The sequence below is a fragment of the Neovison vison genome, chromosome 11, assembly GCF_020171115.1.
Source record: "Neovison vison isolate M4711 chromosome 11, ASM_NN_V1, whole genome shotgun sequence".
Classification (NCBI taxonomy): Eukaryota; Metazoa; Chordata; class Mammalia; order Carnivora; family Mustelidae; genus Neogale; species Neogale vison.
The window spans coordinates 63074314-63087922 of record NC_058101.1 but is presented as its reverse complement, the minus strand read 5'-3'; positions in this window follow the sequence as shown (position 1 = coordinate 63087922).

The window sequence follows — 13609 nt, the reverse complement described above, 5'->3', positions numbered from 1 at the left end:
CACAAAGATGGCGTCACAACTGTCACTCCTCCCCATGAGCCAAGTCCCAGTGCCAGCCCTCCCAGGAGGGGCCCAAACAGCCGGCGCACCTACCTGCCGCCCCAGGAGCAAAGCCCGCCTTCAATCTGCACGCAGAGCCAACCACACGTCGCTTGGGTTACGTAATTAAAAACGTGAAGGGGCCTAACTTTCAGCGCCCTGAGCCAGGGCCTGGGTTAAATCTGCTATGTTGTTGCTTTGTTTTGCTCATTAATTTGACCAGACGTGCGTGGGGTTTTTGAGGAACCGTAAGGTCCTCAGTGTTCTGAGAAGAACCACAGAGGCTGGAAGGTGCGCTTTGGAGAATGAGAAGCTGCTTCCCCCGGAAACTCAGCCTCCAGAAGGAATCCTAAGGAAGAGTTTGGGGACCTGGGCTCTGCCTCTTACCAAGGCTGCGTGCTAGGTCCATCTCTGAGTCCTTCCCTTCCCTGGAAGTGAGACCTAGCTGGGCTCGCCTCCCAGAGCCGTGGTGGCATGGACAGGGAAGCTAGCACACCCGGGAAGCCCCAGGGAGAACGCCACGCACACAGGTGTTGAGGAATGGCCCACAGCTTCTAATCACAACAGGAAAAGTGGCAGAACCTGCATTCCTCTATAATGGGGATTGGAAGCCAAGTGCAAAATTGGATATTTTAAGTATGTTTGTTTGATGGAATCCTCAGTGATTTTATATTATTTTAGTATTCCTTCTAGCCCTCCTGGACCTATCTATGGTCAAAATGCCAATAATCACAACGAAAGAACAATAGGGCCATGCTGACAAAGAGCTAAGTGTCTACCAGACACCCTCTAAGCATGTTGCATGTACCACTCACCGTACTGAACCTCCCAGGGAAAAAAGGAGTCAGTAGGTGCCAATCTTACCCCTGTGGTTGAGAAGAGGAAACTGGAGAATGAAGAGATCCGGCGCCTCCCTGGAATTGCAGCGGTGGAGGTGGGTTGCAGACAGCCAGTCTGACTCTGTATTCCATGTTCTAGAGCGCCAGGGCTAGGGTCCGGGCTTCTGCCCCGTCGTATGTGTCTGCAGGAGACATAATGAAGGCTCAAGCATTTGGTCCAGTCCAGCAGGAAAGCTTTCCTTACTGAGAGGAGTTTCATTACAGGCGGAAAGGGTCAATGCAGTTTTCCAGTTTTTACAATAAAAATTTAACCAACTTCAAAGAGTGAGCAGGTGCCAGACTTCTTCGGGATCACTGTTGTCCCCAGATCTCTTTGGCTCTGTATCGAGTAAGAGGAGATGGAAGTTGAGTAGACAGGAGAACCTACCTTATTCTAAGAGGAAAAATGGGAGGACTGGTGAGAAAGAGGTACAGCATGGGAAAGGAGCAAGTCTTCACCCAAAATGGACCTTGGACTGAGCTAAGCTGGGTTCAGGTCCTGGCTGTGCCACCCCCAGGGCTGTGACAATAAACAAGTCACTGCAACTCACTGTGTGACTTTGCTCGGGCTGCTATAATAGAGTGCCTGGGGCTGGGGACTTAAACAACAGACCCATTGTCTCCCTGTCTGGAGGCTGGCAGTCCAAGACCAAGGTGCTGGCCATGTTGGTTTCCTCAGGGCATTGACGGAGAACCCATTCCATTCGTAGATGCCACCTTCTCTCTGTGTCTCTTCACACTGTTGTCCCTCTCTGTGTGTCTGTGTCCAAATGTCCTGCTTATAAGGACACAGTCACACGGCATCTGGGACCGCCTGAATGACCTCATCCAGCTGTGATTTCTCTGTAAGTCCCTCTCTCCAAATACAGTCCCATTCTGACATACAGGGAATTGGGGGGGGTGACAACTTCTGTATAAGAACTTGGGGAGTGGGAAGGGACACTATTCAGCCTGTAACACTCACCAAGCCCCAGCCTCTTGATCTGCACAATGAGATTATTGTATTAATCCCTCCTTCCTTCTGTTTGATTAAAAACTCCTTTTGGATCCTCCCCCAGACTTCATCTTTTTCATCAGTCAACCAACTTGTATTCTTGTCCCATCACATGCCAGGCACTGTGCTAGGCTGGGCAGACCTGAGGACAGTCCCAGAGGGTTTTTTCGGTCAAGAATGGAACTTGGGGCACCTGGGTGGCTCAGTGGGTTAAAGCCTCTGCCTTCAGCTCAGGTCATGATCCCAGGGTCCTGGGATCAAGCCCAGCATTGGGCTCTCTGCTCAGCGGGGAGCCTGCTTCCTCCTCTGTCTATCTCTCTCTGCTTGCCTCTCTGTCTACTTGTGATCTCTGTCAAACAAATAAATAAAATCTTAAAAAAAAAAAAAAGAATGGAACTTGGACCACAAGCAAATGCTCTGATAGAAGAAGTTTCTGGATGCTGTGGGAGTCTGGGAAACCCTTCTCCTGAAAGAACAGTGGTTCCCAGAGGAGGAGCCCCAGGCTGGGTCTGGGATAACGATGCAGAGCAACTCCCCAGGGAGAGATGGGACAGGGGTACCGAGGGCATTCAGAGCAGCGGGAACCCAGCGAGCAGAGGTGAGGCTGTGGAAAGTAGCCCACCTGGCTCTCCGGAAAACTGAGATTTTGTCTCTAGATCTTCCTGATCCATACCCACTGACGAGTGCCAGGCTCCCTGCTCCAGCTCTTGAACCTGTACTCCCAGACCCCACTTCACCCTCTCATGGCCCAGCCCTGGTTTCAGGTGCCTGTGTGCCCCTTTGCTCTACTCCATGATCCCTGCTGAGCACTGGGAGGGTGAGTGTGCAGCCCAAGGCCTCCAGATAGGTGGGAGTTGCTGTCATTAGCTCCTGGAATCCTCCCCCACCACTTGGTGATGAAGGTTCCATGAACAGTTGCACACACACTTGAGAATGTGTGTGTGCATGATTGCTTTCAATCCAGAGGAAATTAAACTTTCCCCATCTGCAAAATGAGGGAAATAAGCCCTAAAATCTAACAGAGTCACTATATGCAAAATGTTCAGAGTGCATCCTGAAAGTTCAAATAACAGTCATCAGCCACTTTAAGTTACAATATTGTTACTTTGTAGATTTACCGTTGCATTAAAATAAAGTACTATAGGGCACCTGGGTGGCCAGTCAGTTGAGCATCTGACTTTTGATTTTGGCACAAGTCATGATCTCAGAGTCCTCAGATCGAGCCCCACGTCAGGCTCTGTGCTTAGTGCAGAGTCAGCTTGTCCCTCTCTCTTCCTCTGCTCTTCTTCCTGCTGGCGTTCTCTCCCTTGCTTTCAAATAAATAAATATATAAAATCTTCAAAAAAAAAAATAAAGTGCTGTATGCAAGTGCCCAATAAGCGGTGGGCATACAGCAGTGTCCAATTAGTGATGGATTTTGATTTTAGAAAGTGAGTAAAGGATGCTCTGGTCAGAAAAAATCTGTGTTGATGTCCCTGGACAGAGCTAAAGTAGTTGAAGCTGCCTTTCATTGGCCTCAAGGTAACCAAGTATGGGGCCAGAAGCTCTGAGAACATTTGCTGAGTGCCTTCCATTTTCATTGCTCTGAATTCTAAATTATGTAGCTGAGCTTCCAAGTTAGCAGGCAAGATATTTAACTGTGAATGAAACTTAATAACCACTGGCATTGTCCTATTTTGAGTAGGAGGAAACCCAGGCACAGAGAGGCTCCCTGACTTGCCCGCGATCACACAGCAGTGAGCAGTGACACCAGGGCTCCAGCTGCCAACCTGGCTCAGAAGCCTCCTTCTTAGGAAGCTGAGCCAGTCCTTGGGCAGAAGCAGATCAGTTCCACCGGTCACGCCAAGAGCAGAAGTGGGCATCTGTCCGGACCATGTGGAGACCCGAACCGCATGGACAGAAGTGCAGGCCAGGCCCAAGCTGCCCGAGCCCGCCAGACTGTCCCGTCACGGCTGGCTCCCTCGCACACGCAGTTAACTAGCCTGAAACAACCGTTGCAAATCTCTTTCCTGTTTTGACAACTCCCCTGTCCACCATGTCGCTGCTCTTGGATAGGTCCCCCCTCCGCTGGCTTCTGGAGATCAGTGGTGTTTCCATGCGGATCCTGGGGAGGGGCAGGGGCTTGGGAATTAGTCCATGGAAAGTTGCACAAATGGATGGTTTGAAGGGCAGTTAAGAGCTCACACTCTCCGTTGGCCTCCAGGGAGCAGAGACCTTCGCCTTCACAGATTTCTCACCCCCACTCTGAATGGGGATTCTCTGTGTCCTGGTCACTCACTGTAAGGAGATGGCCAGCACTGCACACCCACTTCCACTTCCACCCCAGCTGGGTTGAGTGTGTGTGTGAGAGAGAGACAGACAGACAGACAGGGAAACAGAGACGGATGAGCCTTGCCACTAACGAGCTGAGTGACCTTAAAAAGTCACTCACGGTTTTAGGACTCCATTCTCTCTGCTGGAAAATGAAGGGTTTGGACCACATCCACAGAGTTTTCAAACCCAGAAGAATCCTAGAAATTTCTGGATGTGCTTGGCCTAGTTTAAAACCCTGGGCTAAATAAAGAGTGAATTCTCTTCCAGAATTCTGTTACAGAGAGTGGCAGCACCCTGAACCTTCACTGAGCCCTTCTGATGCCGGCTGCCGTCCTCAGGGCTGGGGTGCAGACGGGTATTACGTCTATTTTTCCCACATTTTGCTTCATGCCAAATTACTATTACCTTAATAATAGCTTCTTCCAACCTATGACCTGATGGAACAATCAAGTAATAAGTATTTCCTGCCAGCGGAGGCCTAGGAAAAAGCTGGAACCAGCCTCAGCCGGTCCCCAAATTCCAATTCCACAATCTCTCTGAGCTCAGAGCCGCTTCTGCAAATCATGGGTACTGATGCCTCCCTCATAGTCAGTGGCACCTGGAGGTGTGGACAAATGTGAAGAAACACATCGGCCATCTTCAGGAAAAGGCCAATTTCTTTTTCCTAAAATAATCCAGGTTTGATGGTCCCTATTATACAGATGGGGAAAGTGAGGCCCAGAGAGAGCAAGGGTCTTATCTGAGGTGACATGGTTAGGAAGCAGCCGAGCTGCCATCAAAAACCCGGATTCCCTCACTCCAGGCTGCAGGAGGGACATCAGATAACCTGCCCATCATGCTGCTATTATGGGGGATTTCACGAGCAGCCCCAATTCCTCTCCTCTCCCTGTGTCCACACTCTTTGCCATGTGATTTCTCAGTTCATTCCTCTCAAAGAAAGAGGAATACCTTCTTCCCCTCTTTGACTTTGGGTTCAACCATATGACTTGGGTCAATGGAATTTAGCAGGTACGATGCCACCAGTGGCTTGCATGTGTTTTCATGACCAGACTTCCATGCCTTTGCAACAAGGAGAAGATGCCTGGGTTGACCTGGCTTAGCACACTGAGAGGTGTTTAGAGCACAGCCTCACTGCCCACATGAGCCTGACCGACTGAGATCAGTGGGCCAAGCCCAGCCCAGATCAGTCAAGATCCAGGAGACCCATGAGCTAAATGAAGACAGATTTGCTGTTGAGATTCTGGACTTGCTTGTGATGCAGCAGGGTTGGGGACACTCATACATCACCTCATCTCTCTTTGGACTACAGTGACAGCAATCCACCTCCATGAGCAGTCCAGTGCCCCAACGGCCTACCCAGGGGCTAAGCTACAGGACAAATGCAGTATGTCTTCTTGAACCATCCATGTACTTGCATAAGACGTTCCACACATTATGTCTATGTTCAAAAACATACTCAATTATAATCTACTGCAAAATTCAAAGTTGGCATGAATTGAGATAAAATAAGAGACTTAACGTACATTTTCTCTATTGGCGGGCGGTGAGGGGAGAGGAACCACTGTAAGCTTCCCTCTAGAACCTCCAAGACAGCCTCTCTGACAGGAAGTGCTTCTGTGGGAAAATGAAACATTGTTCTCAGGGGAAGTTGGGCCGAGAAACACTGGAGAAAAGTTCTAGTGTTTTCCAGCACATGGCCTTAGCAAACCACTGCCTCTAGGAGCCTCTTTTTCTGTCATTAAATAGATGGGCCCAGGTTACCATCCAGGAGTGTTCAGAAAACCAAGGAACAGAAGGGAAGGTAGGCTGCAAGCATATGGCGTGGATGACTTTATGGCTTAGTAAGTAAATAACAACAACAAAAAGTTTCTGTTGGCACAAACATGCCTTTCAATCTTCCTCTAGCAATAGTTCTTAGAAACTACATGCAGTCAATTCTGTCTCTTGGAATTCAAGAGAACCACACACTACTCAGGAGGGACCTCTGAAATCACGGCGTGCTCCTGCCAAGCCCTGATGAGTGGCTTTAACACTGGCACTACTATTATTCATCATTCAGGAGTGTTTACAGAGGCCAGTGGGGGGTGGGGCACTGTCCGGAACCCCCAGGCTGACACGGTCTCTTCCCTGCAAATAAATGAAGCCTTGAAATATTGTGTTTTTATGTGTGCCTTGGGCTTTCTTAAAAATAGCATGCCCTGTGCTGTGTTTTCCTTGCCTTGCTTTCATGCTCTCGTTCTGAGCAGGAGGAAAAGGTGAATGGAGGAATTTGCAGGCAGCCGAATACATAGGGATTTTCAGAAGCCTCTATGTCCAGTGATATCTCTGGGCCCTCTGGGTTTGGATGCCAGAGAAGATGGCTGCCCAAATGAGAAATCCAAGGTTCACCCTCCACTTCCACCCTTCTGCCCCACCTCCATGGGCTGCCCTGCTTGCCCTATTGGCTGTACCTCTGACCTCACCCACTATGACCCCCTTCTCCTCCCCCCACAAGTCTAGAATCACTGCCTCTGACTTTGACCATGTGCATCAGCCTCACTGCCACTCCCCTCCCATCCAGCCTCCCCCACAACAGAGCCCTCTTTCTGAATCCAAGATCTAATGGCATCTTCAGTAGAGTTCGTATTGCCAATAGGTAAGAGATCCAACTTCCTTAGTTTAGAATGCAAAGACCCTTCCAACCTGGCTCCAGCCCTCCTATTCAGCCTCATCACCACCCTTCCCTCCCTGGAACAAGACCCTTGAGCCATGCCAATATGACCATAATTCCCCATCTGCAATGCTTTCTCCTGCCTGGTAGGCCTCCCTTTCTCTGCCTGGGAGACTTCCATTTGGCCAATCCATCCTAAGTGAAGTATGACTTCCTTGGGGAGGATTTTCATTCATCAGCAAAAGTTCACCAAGTCCTTGGAGACAGGACTAGGCCCATGGGCATGGGACTTGTTTAGGCACACAGGGCCTCACACTCAAAGAGCCCCATGCTTGGTTTAATGCTCTACCATCAACATCTTGACATTCTTAATAATTTTATCCTTGAGCTTGTGCTTTGTAAGTGAAGTCCGATGGGCCAACAGAGTGTGCCCATGAGCAGAGGAGATACAGAGAGTATGTATGCCTGGTGTTCCTTGCCCTTGCATTCACGAACGAGGTCTTTGGGAGACCCCATGAGCACAGAATACTGATGGACTTACAACGCAGAGTCCAGGAAGATACAAAGCAAGTTCAAAGTAAGCGTGTGACATCTGTGACTGGAAAACAGGGGCTCTGATATCTCCTGGAGGTCAGACTTTTTATTACAACCAGAACCTCTGTCAGATGCAGAAAGAGGGTATTGGCATTCTTGGTACTAATGACCAAGGATCCTTATCACAGCCTTCCTCATTCTTGTACATCCCTGTATTAAGCAGTGACTTACACTGAAAGTGATAGGGTAGCCCTCTCTTTCCTTCCAGTGCTTCCTTACTCATCAGTGAACTGAGGCCAGAGAGCATTGGTAGACTGTGTGTGTATCTAGAAATAAGATAAAAATGGTTGAGTGAATTTTGTGCAGTGTTTCCACAGTTCTGAGAAGAAAGAAATGTGTGTGTGTGTGTGTGTGTGTGTGTGTGTACTACCAGATATGAAGACACAGTTCCGGAGTATTCGTGTACAAGTTAAATGCTCTTATATTTTCATTTTTCCAGTGTATCAGAAAATTTAAAGGTAAATGATAAAATTCAGGCTAATACATTTTTGTTTTTATTTATTTAGACAGCTATCAAGTAGTAAACTTCTATTTTTTCCAAGCTTTTACTTAAATTTCAATTAACATTCACTGAAAAATTAGTTTCAGGTGTAGAATTTAGTGACTCATTGCTTCTGTACCACATCCAGTGCTCATTACAAGTGCCCTCCTCAGTACTTATCATCCATTTAACCCTCAAGCAGTAGATTTTTAAAAACAACATCATAGGGGGCCCTGGGTTGCTTAGTCGGTTAAGCATCTGCTTTCAGCTCAGGTCATAATCCCAGGGTCCTGAGATCGAGCCCTGATTTGGGCTCCCTGCTCAGTAGGAAGTCTGCTTCTCCCCTCTCTCTCTTTGCTGCTCCCACAGCCTGTGGTCACTCTATCTCTCTATCAAATAAATAAATAAAATATTTTTTAAAAAAGATAAAAACACCATCATAGGTCAAGAAAGAAACCACCAATGAAAAGAAACATTATGGCCATTCTTGGTCATTCTTTTTCAAGCATACATGCATTTACATGTCTACACACACACACACACACACACACACGCACTGCAATGGCTTTTTCACAAAGCTAGAGGTGAGATGTACTTGGGTACCTCTCAGACTCTGACAGGAACCACCTTGCTCTGATGTCTTCTCTGTGGATGTCCACTCCTGGACAAGGTCCTAGAGATGCAAAAGCTTGTCTAGTGCCCAAATTCCAGGAACCTTGGCAACACAAGTGTCAACTCTACCCATGTAGTTACACATCATTGCAATTTCCTGTGTGTGTTTCTGCCTTGTATGATTCATTTTATTGAATGAATGAACAGATTGATTAATAAATCAAAGGATCAAAGAATCAAAGAAAGATTATCAAGCCAGAGTAACGACTGCTGAGTTTGGTCCTGCTATGGCAGGGCCTGGTGGACCTGCAGATCTGGTGGTACACTGGTCACACCATGCTAAGCTGGGACGGGTAGCCGGGCCAATGGTGTCAAGGTCCAGGTTTCAGAGCTATTGGATTCAAGGATGGGTTTTGGAGCCAGACAGGGTTCTAATCATGCCTTTCCTGCTACCTTCTGTGACTTTGGGCAAATCACATGTCCCTTCTAAGACTCAGCATATCCATAAAAAGGGGAGGGAAATACCTTGTAGGATTTTTAAAAATGATCTTATATAATGTGTATTTTAACATTGGCAATTCCTGGCAGCAAGTGCTACACTTATTTTCATCCCTAGACACACACAGAAATCTTAAGGCAGCCACTACAGGAGGAAATAACTTTCAAGGTCATAAGAGCTTTCATCTGTGCTACTTGGCACGTGAGATGTTTTTCATGTACTGGCTTGTGTGGTTAACTGATGGGAAAGAAATAGAACAACAGGCAGAACACTCAATAAACATTTACTGAACTGAACGTAATCCAGATCCCTCCCCGGCTCCCTGTTTTTATTAAAGGCAAAGTCATACCCACTTCCCAGCCCCTTCCCCACCCGCCCCTCTCCCCATTCTATACCATCAGCTACCTATCCTACCTGGCTTTGTCTTCATGGATTTGGTCCAAACACTGGCTGACAGCTATGACATGGCTGTGTTGGTCCCTGTAAGTCTTGTAGGGAGCAAGCCAGAAGAGGGCGCTGCCCTCGCAAAACTTACAGTCTGGCGTAAAAAAACAGACCCTGAATAAATACATACCGAATACACACATTTCCACTGCATACTGGGGTCAGAGTTCCAGCAGGTTAGAATGGGGCAGGAGATGCGTTATCAATGTGTGGGAGGAGAAAAGACTCTTCTGAGAAAGAGTTGGGGTGTGTAGTAGGAGAAGAAGCTGGCCAGGCAAAACAAAACAAAACAAAATACAAAAAAAAAAAAAAAAAACAAAAATAAGAGAAGGGCTTTGACAGCAGCAGAAATAGCACATGCAAAGGCCCTGAGGTAAAAAGGAGTTCTTTGGGTGTGGCAGGAATGCAGGGAGCAAGGCAGAGATGGAGAAACAGCAGCTCACATTTACTAAGGACTTAGGTTGTGCCGGACACTGTCCTAAGGGTTCCAAATGTATTGACCCAATCCTCACAACAATCCTATGAGAGAAGGCTCCCCCCCCCATCATTTTACAGGTAGAGAAGCTGAGATCCAGAGAGGCCAGTCCAGAGACCACCCAGATAGTGAGCAGCGGAACCTGGATTCTGTCTCAGGTAGCCTTGCTGCAGACTCTGCCTAACCCATGGAGCTACCTTCCACAGAGGCTGCCTCAGCATCCAGGGAACTCTATACACCATGTTGGAGACCCTGTGTTTCCTTTGTTCTTTAGCTTAGAACCCCCATTCTTCTACTTGCCAAGTGTATGCTTTTAGACAAGTTACTCAACCGCACTTTCATTTCACAAGTATTTTTATGTACATACAATGTGCCAGGCAGAGTGGGGAGGGTGGGAGAAGAGACATAGTGTGAGTAAAAGCATGTGTGTCTTTGGCTCAGGTCATGATCCCAGAGTCCTGGGATTGAGCCCCCATCAGGCTCTCTGATTCCGCAGAGCCTGTTTCCACCTCTCTCTCTCTCTGCCTGCGTCTCTGCCTACTTGTGATCTCTGTCAAATAAATAAATAAAATCTTTTTAAAAAGAAAGAAAGAAAAGAAAACCCAGGAAATGAATGTTTTGTTTAGAGTCAGCTGAAGCTCTTCCACAACAATGTTCAAGCTAGGTATGATAATATATGCAAAAATTGGAAGACAATAGCTCATGAACGGCATTAGCTGCTATAGAAAGGCCATGTATGGGGTGCCTGTGTGGCTCAGTCAGTTAAGCATCGGACTCCTGATCACAGCTCAAGTCTTGATCTCAGGGCTGCAAGTCCAAGCCCTGTGTTGGGCTCCCCCGCCCCCCCCAAAAAAAGTGCTATTTATGACAGGATATGGGTTCAACTGCTACAGCTGAGGATAAACTTTTGTTTCTCCCTCACATATGTACACTAGCCAGGCAGGTGCCATGGTGCAAGCTTCTCATCATACCGTCTGTTACCCCTATGATGTTGCTTTAGAGTCTGTCCCTGACCATTCCAATATCTGATGTCTCTATGGGTCTATTCTATGGTTTGTTATTTCTGTGAATTATCCCTCATGGAGTCTTTTTTCCTCACTTGCTTGATTATGTTAGTTAAATGAATAAACAAATGCTCCCACAGAGTCCACTAACACTTGTATTTCAACCAGTAGGAAGGGAAGAAAGGGTGCCAGAGAGGGTACAGCCCTCACCTAAAGGCACAGCTCAGAGCTTACACAAGTCACATTCATACCTTCAACAAAAAGACAGAGCTAGTTGCAAGGAATGCTGGGAAATGTAGTCTTTACTGTGAGGATGGCCATTTGCTTAGCCAAAATGTCAATCTTCTATTACCATAGAAAGAAAGGAGTAGTGAATATCAGAACACACCAATGATCTGCCAACAGCCAAACTCAGAAGTCATTCAAAATAGTTCCAACTGGCACATCCTTCTGCTTAGGCTCTGTTCTAGCTATGAGGAATGAGGACACAGGGCCCCTGGACCCAGGGTGGCCGGGAAGACAGAGATGCGGGGGAGTAACAAAACATAGAAGCAAATCTTACGGTAATTAGGACAAGCAGTTAAGTGTGATAGTTAATGCCAGCCACAATGAAAGAGCAAGTTTTTCACTGCACTTGCTCGTAAATTCAAAACAGCTTCAATGAAGGAGAAACAGATTGAAAAACTTCTGTGAATAAATATATTCACAGAAGATATGTACAGAGAGAGAGAGAGACTTCAGTTTAGCCTAAACCTCGAAGCACATCAGAATTGGATTATGTCACATAACAAGGGACAACAGTTGATTCTAATGAGAAAAGTTACCACATCGTACTGATGTGTTTGTAGTACTCTTAAAACTGGTCCTTATTTTATGTCTTATTTTATGTATTTATGTCTGCCAATTACTGAGTAGTTAGCTGAACATTTGTGTTGCTATTTAAACAAAAGCAAACCCATGTGTAATCTCTCCTCTCCTTTGCTCCACGAAGTTTTAATGAGTGCCCGCTCTCTCCTGGGTACAGCTCCAGGCAGGCCAGGCAAGGATGTGGACATGGCAAAGACTCAGCTTTCTCCCCCAGCATGTGTGCACTGCCCCCACAAGGTGTAACCAGACGAACTACTTACTCATTTGCAGCAGCAAATAGCTTTATTAAAACACACACCCCCAAAAAACAAAACAGTTTTTGGAGAAAGATAGTCCTGGGTTCTAATGCTTCCTCCCCAGCTTCCTACTTGTGTGGCCTTGGGTAAGGAGTGTCACCTCACACGTGAGGATCTCATGAGACCTGGAAGCCAGCAGATGGCACAGTGTAGACAGGAGAGCAACAGGCTTGGAGACCGGGTGGACTTAGTTGTTCGTCTTGGCTCTGACACCGCTTGGGTGACCAACCATGCTGGTTCGCACAGAAATGAATATGGAAATCTTAATCCTAAACCCAGGACAGACCCACACAAACGAGAACAGCTGGTTCACCAGATACTGGGCAATCCCGGGTAAGTTACACAACCCCTCTGAGCACCAATTTCCTCAAATATGAAAACGGGAATAATAGTGTCTACTTTGCAGGAGAGCTGTAAAAAATGAAAAAGTGCTTGTGCAGAGTCACCACCATCATGATTATTAATAGTATTAACGTCCCTTCTTCCTGGGCTCCTATTTCATAATGGCCAACGCCCTAAATTTGCCAGGAGGGTTTATACAACTCTGCCAGCCTATTTTAAAGTAACCACTTTGATGGGACTTCTCTCTGATGCATTGTGTCTCCAGCGATGGGGCCAAGGAAGGTTTATAGCCCTGGGAGGGTCTCCCATATCCGGCGCCTGAGTCCTCACGTCCCTCCTGCACAGCTCAGGCCTCAGGTCAGCTATAAACCTTCCCTCCAGCTCCTTGTTTGTTACAGACATTGCTGGGCTCTGCAGTTCCAAGACAACCCAAGGACGACCTTGTCCAACCTCATCTTAATTGCATTCAAAAGTCCTTCCTAAAATTAATTACCAAGAAAAAAGAAGCCAAATACAGCTAGTGTTTCTTTGTCAAAGGAAAAATAACTCACCATTCATTCCAAGTAAAATTGCTTCATAACCCAATGATTTCATCTGGCTTCCCAGGCTCCCAGAAGACACTGGAAGTCCTTAGGATACCACGAAGTGCAGCACCCCGATCCTGTCTCAGAGAGGTGTGAATTTTCAGGAATGTGGAAGCCTCTCCAACCTCCTTGGTTCTGTCATAGATTGCCTTCCTCTTTTCCAGAACCTTTAGAATGGGAAACATGCACACTGAATGCAAATTTAATCCATTTGTGCAGACTGAGAGGGTGGTTCTAAAGGGAAAATGCCAGAGCATTCTTTCCCACCCCCCCCTTTTTTTTTCCTTAAAGAAGGAAAAACAGGCATATTGACTTTATAGGAAGGCTATCTTGGAGCTAAACTTGTACTCTGATTTCCCATCTGAAGAAAGTTTTAGGTTGCAGACTGGAGCCACTTTCTAGAAGTTATCAGAATATTGCCCCTGCCCCAGCAGAGGCTACCTGAACCATGGCAGGATGGCAGCCACAACCCCAGGAGAGAATCCAGGCAGAGGAACACACAAAGGCTTCCAGGAGACCCTCTTCTTGGTCCTTCTT